Genomic DNA, 6,145 nt, shown 5'->3' on the forward strand with positions numbered 1-6,145 from the left:
AGATAAGTAAGCTGATGGGCAGAGGTACTATAAAATAGAAGCAAAGCAAGGGTCAATACGGGAGGAAGATTATTTTACCAAGGATTAAAGCCAGCATTTAGGCATCCGGGCCTTGGGATACAGCCAGCCAGAATAGCTGTGGAGATAGTGCAGCCTGGACTGTGAAGCATTAATTGTATACCCTCCAAGTATCTTGCAAGATTATACCTGCCATTATTGAATGTAAGCCTGCTTGTGGAACATATGCTAAAAGGGACTGCATCATTACAAAGTTTGGACTGTTTTAAGTAAAGCAACGTTTGGTTCATCATGCCATCTGTGTACCTCAATTACTGCTCCTATAAATCGGTGTGCCACCGTTACAGGCACTGGCGTCACGATCCTTAAAGGGACCTTGCCCCAGGCACCCAAAATACCTGTAACATCCAGGGCACCTCATCCACCATCAGGCCTGGTCCCAACATACAGAGTGTGCCCCAGAGGAACTTGTGTCTACCTCTCCTTCACTGCCGCATGCCTGCCCAGGGTTCTCCAATACAGTGAGTAACCCTCGATTGCCCATAACCGTGACCTCACAATCGCAATACTCTGCAGGTCTGGCGTGCTGCATAAATTGGCGTCACGAACAGGATTCGATCATATTTGCGCCATTGTGGATTACAAAACTGTGTGCCATTATCCACCTAAAAAGTGACTAAGCCCTACTGTTTATTGAAAATTGCTGGGCCAGAGAACTGTGCTAATTTGCGGTGGGAAACTGTGCTTTTTATGGACTGTTTTGCTGTTGTGGAGCCACCGCTTGCTGTCAGTGAATAGACAGCGTTTTGCTCAAAGATGGCCGCTTAACCTGACTGGATTAAAAAGTGTGCCTCGTTGTACCCGTTTGGCGCGAAAAAGTACAAGGTGAAGTTATCGCCCAGCCTGCAAGGAGGAAGAAACGCTGCCCTGTCGGGAAAAAGTACTGCCTACCTGAATCCCGGAGCTGCAAGAGGCCACGCCTACCTTCTGACGCTGAACGTGGGACTCCCGTCTGACGTAGCCACGCATCTCGCAAGACTTGGAGCGAGCACCGCCGGAGTAAGTACTAACTTTACCCTTCACCGGCCCCCTTCTGATTACTATACCGGAGCAGCCCCGACCCCTGCTAGGGTACCGGAGAGGGTCCTCCCTTAGCGGCAAGAGACTTTACTTGAAAAAAATATATATAACTCTGACATTGTAGCTCCGGTCCGCTCCGCTGCCATTTAAAGGGCCATACCCATCTAGTAACACTATGTCCGCACCTGAAGGAGCGGGGCAGGCGGCCCCAGAGATGCCTTCTGAAGTGCCCGCAACTGACAATAGGGCACCTGCCGCCGCGGCAGCATCAAGCCTGATGCCATTAACCATGCCGTATTATTTTGGGGCCCCCTGGTTTCCGCGATATTCAGGGGAAGCCCACAAATTAAAGGACTTTAGGGACCAGATACTGGCCTTATTCCGGCTCTATCCTATATCTGCTGAACAACAAATGGAGATCCTCCTAGCTCAGTTAGAAGGGGCCGCCCGCAGGGAAGTCATGTCCTGGCCCCGTTCTGAAAAGAGTAGTCTGGAGCAGATTTTTGATCGCCTCGGCACCACATTTGAGGCCAGAATGGTGTCCGAAGTTAAAATGTGATTCTTCAGCAGGAAGCAGCAACCTGGGGAGTCGCTCCGTGATTTTGCTCTGTCCTTGCAAGAGACCCTGAGGGCTGTGGTCCAAGTGGACCCCAAGGAAGCTGAGGATCAGGACAGGACTCTTAGAGAACAGTTCATTGCAGGTATAAGTACGGAGCATTTAAAGGGCCAACTGAGGATGCTGTCAGCCCAACATCCCAATTGTGCATTCTTGGACTTTAAAGAGCTGGCCATCAGCATTCTAGGCCAAAACCCGGCTGCAGGGCCAGCAGCCTCGCCTGAACCTCAGGTTTGTCAACCAAAAACTGTTAATGTGGGGCCGGCTGGAGTCAGTCAAGCCACCCAGGCTCCAGTAACAGATGTAGTGGCAGCACTAATGGAGCAAGTGAACCATCTCACTCTGAGCTTAGAGAAAGTATGCAAGAAAATAGAGGAGTGGGAAAGACCATTACTGTTAGAAGATGAAGGCCCTTTTTCTCCAAGGCTCCCACCTGTATATAGGGATGTATACCCAAAGGAGCCTGATGGACGACCGAATTATCGGTCTAGAAATAGAAAGCAGCTTGTTTGCCACTATTGCAAAAAATATGGACATACTGAATCAATGTGCTGGCAGTTAAACGGGCAACCCCTGAGGCAGAGGACCGCCCCTCGGGAGGTAGAACAGTAGGTATAAAGGATCCAAGCTAAATGCCTAAATACATGGGATCCCGTCCAAAAATTAAAATATGTATCAACGGGATACCCTTTGAAGCCCTGCTGGATACGGGGTCACAGGTCACCACCATCCAACGACCTGCCTTTGACAAGTTCTGGGATCCAAGTCTCCTCACCCTGCCACCAGAGTCCTGGCTAGACATCATTGCCAGCAACGGGAAGCCAGTGAAAGTCCATGGGTACTGGGAACCTACTCTTCAGGTGGGAGAGGCCACCTTACCACAGCAAGGTGTGATTGTGGTACAAGCAGGAGATAAAGGAGGACACCCTGTGATCCTAGGGACTAATGTCCTTAAAAACTGTTACTCCAAAATGCTTGAAGCATTGAACCAAACTATATCCTCAGCCTCGCCTGCTTCCAGAAGGGTCATTCAAAAGACTATCAGCGTGCTGTGCGCTCAACAAATGTTCGCCAACAAAAAAGGGGAAATTTGTACTGTCTGGATCCGGGACAACCGGCCGGTAATCCTGCCTCCGAATTCCCAGATTATCCTGTGGTGCCGTGCGGTGTTAGGGATCCAGGGTCAGGACTATCAAGCCCTAGTGGAACCTATCCAGATTGAGAACCATCCCTTCGTACGGACAGCCAAGAGTCTGGTGACCGTGTCCCAAGGTAAAGTGCCTGTCCGTTTAATTAATTTTGGTGATCACCCCGTTACTCTTTTTAAGCACTGCCCTGTTGCTCAGCTTTTCCAGGTGTCTTTCCAGGATGTGATCCGTCTGCCTGCCACTGAGGCGTTCCAGACCACACAGAGAAGCAGCACCACCACCAACACCTCGACAACATCCTGGTAGGAAGAGCTTCATGTGGGGAACGAATCCACCCCGAAGGAGCAAATAGAGGGAGTTCTGAAGCTAGTGAGAGAACATCACAAGGCTTTCAGCAAGCACTCCACGGACTATGGAGACGTCAGTGTAATCCAACATACCATATCCACTGGCTCTCATCCTCCTATCAAGGAGAGGCACAGACCCATACCACCTACTACCGATCAGTCTGTGAAAGAGATGATACAAGAGATGAAAGACTCTAATATAATCCGGGACAGTTACAGTCCCTGGGCTGCGCCCTTAGTCCTTGTCCGAAAGAAAGATGGCAGTATAAGGTTCTGCGTGGATTACAGAAAGATCAATCAAATTACCCACAAAGATGCTTATCCATTACCATGCATTGAGGAGTCCTTGACTGCCCTGGGGTCATCAGCTTATTTCTCCACCTTGGACTTAACTACTGGGTACTGGCAAGTACCTATGGCCCCAGAAGATCGAGAAAAGACTGCTTTCACTACACCTATGGGCCTGTTTGAATCTAACTACATGCCGTTTGGACTGTGTAACGCTCCAGGGACGTTCCAACGGCTGATGGAACGTTGTTTAGGCCATAGGAACTTTGAAACCGTATTGTTATATCTAGATGACGTCATTATATACTCCAAGACGTATGAGGACCACCTAGAACACCTGGTGGAAGTGTTCCAAGTCCTTACCAAATATGGCCTTAAAATTAAGCCATCTAAGTGCCACCTGCTGAAACCAGCGGTAAAATACCTAGGGCACGTTGTCAGTGCCGAAGGAGTACAGCCTGATCCTGATAAATTTGCTGTTGTCTGCAATTGGCCTACTCCTACCACCGTAAAAGAGGTGAGAAGCTTTCTCAGCTTTGCAGGGTATTACAGGCGTTTCATCTCTCATTTCGCACAAATCGCGGATCCAATCCAGGAACTCCTGAGGGGGCACCCCAAGAAGAGTCCTAAGACTCCTATTCCTGTTGAGTGGAGCGAAGAACGAGAGATTGCCTTTCAGCTCCTAAAGAAGAAGCTGACCGAACCCCCTGTTCTGGGTTACCCAGATTATCAGAAGCCGTGCCACCTCTACACAGATGCCAGTAAAAGAGGCCTGGGGGCTGTGTTGGCTCAAGTGCAAGATAACAAAGAGAGGGTAATTGCCTACGCCAGCAGATCCCTGAAGGGAGCTGAGAAGAACGACCAGAACTACAGTTCCTTCAAGCTGGAGTTTCTTGCCTTAGTGTGGGCTGTGACCGAAAAGTTCAAAGACTATCTCGCGGCCACACCATTTGTGGCCTTCACGGACAATAACCCCCTGGCGCATCTGAATACAGCCAATTTAGGGTGTCGGGATTCGAACCCGTGACCATCCACATCCCAGGCGGTAGCCCTGCTTACTAGGCTACCGTCCTCTCTGGACATTCCTCCCTGAAGCCTATTAGTTAACCTCAGTCTTGCCAAGCCTTGCTCATTACCCTTGATTCCCCACACCTGGTACTTCCCTATATAAGTCCAGCCCCTTGCACTCCAGTTTGCTGATTATTGAGCTCCTGAGCTCCAAGCTTCTCCTCATCTGCTGCTCTTGCTACTGCTGGAAGTCCACTGCTGACCAGGAATTGGCTACCGACTACTCTTCTGCTTGTCCCTACCTACTGAACTGCTACCACCGTTGCCATCCGGATTGTCTGACCACGCTTACTGCCGCCTGCCCTGACCCACCGCCTGCCTACCGACTACGCCTCTGCCAGACTTCCTGCACCTACTACCCGCCTGCGGTCCTTGCCACTGGGCTCCACTCCTACCTCCAGCAAGCGGTCCTCTGTCTCAGGTGAGCCTGTAGGACTGTTACATAGGGGCTCTGGAGCAAAGATGGGCCTCCCTCCTTGCCAACTATGACTTCACGGTGAAATACCGGGCAGGCCGCTCCAATGACAATGCTGATGCCCTGTCTCGGCTATCCACTACAGAAGCCCCAGATGAACCAAAAGATGCCTGGGAAGAAGTGGAAATGCCAGCGTTATCCACTGAAAACCACCCCGCTGCTGATCCTTCCTCATCAGATATTCCTGAGTCCAGAGGCGACCAAGAAAGGTGGATTAAGCTCCAGTCCGAAAGTAGAGTCCTCGTGGAACTGCTCGACTTCCTTACCAGTGGGAGAACTCCTGAGAGAGTCCGCAGAAAGGGTGCAGACCCAGAACTGATGAGACTGTGGAGACATCGCCACCAACTTTTCCTTCAAAATGGCCTATTGCTTAGAAGGAGCCTGGATCCAGTGTCCTGTGATAGGATACATCAAATCATCCTACCACGTCGAGATGCCAGTCTGGTGCTAGAAATGTATCACAACCAGTCTGGACACTTCGGCGTGCAGAAGACTGAGGCCACCATTCGCAGAAGATTCTATTGGATTGGGATGAGAGAAGATATTGAGAAATGGTGCCGAGAATGCACTGCCTGTACTGTGGGGCGAACTGAACGTCATGACCAGAGGGCGCCTCTCCATTCTATCGTAAGTAAAACTCCTTTAGAACTTGTTGCTATTGATCATGTGAAGTTGGAGCCGAGTCGCTCAGGGTATACTTATGCCATGACCATTATTGATCACTTCACTAAGTTTGTCGTAGCAGTGCCTGTGAAAGACCTGACAGCTAAGACTACAGCAGAGGCGTTCTGGAAGTATTTCCTTCTGTCCAGAGAGTATCCTCTGCCCAGAGAGAATCCTCACCGACCAAGGGTCTGCGTTTGAGTCACAGCTGTTCCAAGAGATGTGCCTGCTGCATAATTGCCAGAAAGTCCGGACCACCGCCTATAATCCGCAAGGTAACGGACTCTGTGAAAAGATGAATCAAACTCTCATTGAAATGCTGAAAGCAGTACCCCCAGAGACAAGGGGTAATTGGCCTACTCTGCTGCCACAACTCATGTATACCTATAACAACACAATTCACTGCTCCACCGGTTACACACCTTTCTATCTGATGTTCGGC

The sequence above is a fragment of the Bufo bufo genome, chromosome 8 (assembly GCF_905171765.1).
Source record: "Bufo bufo chromosome 8, aBufBuf1.1, whole genome shotgun sequence".
NCBI lineage: Eukaryota > Metazoa > Chordata > Amphibia > Anura > Bufonidae > Bufo > Bufo bufo.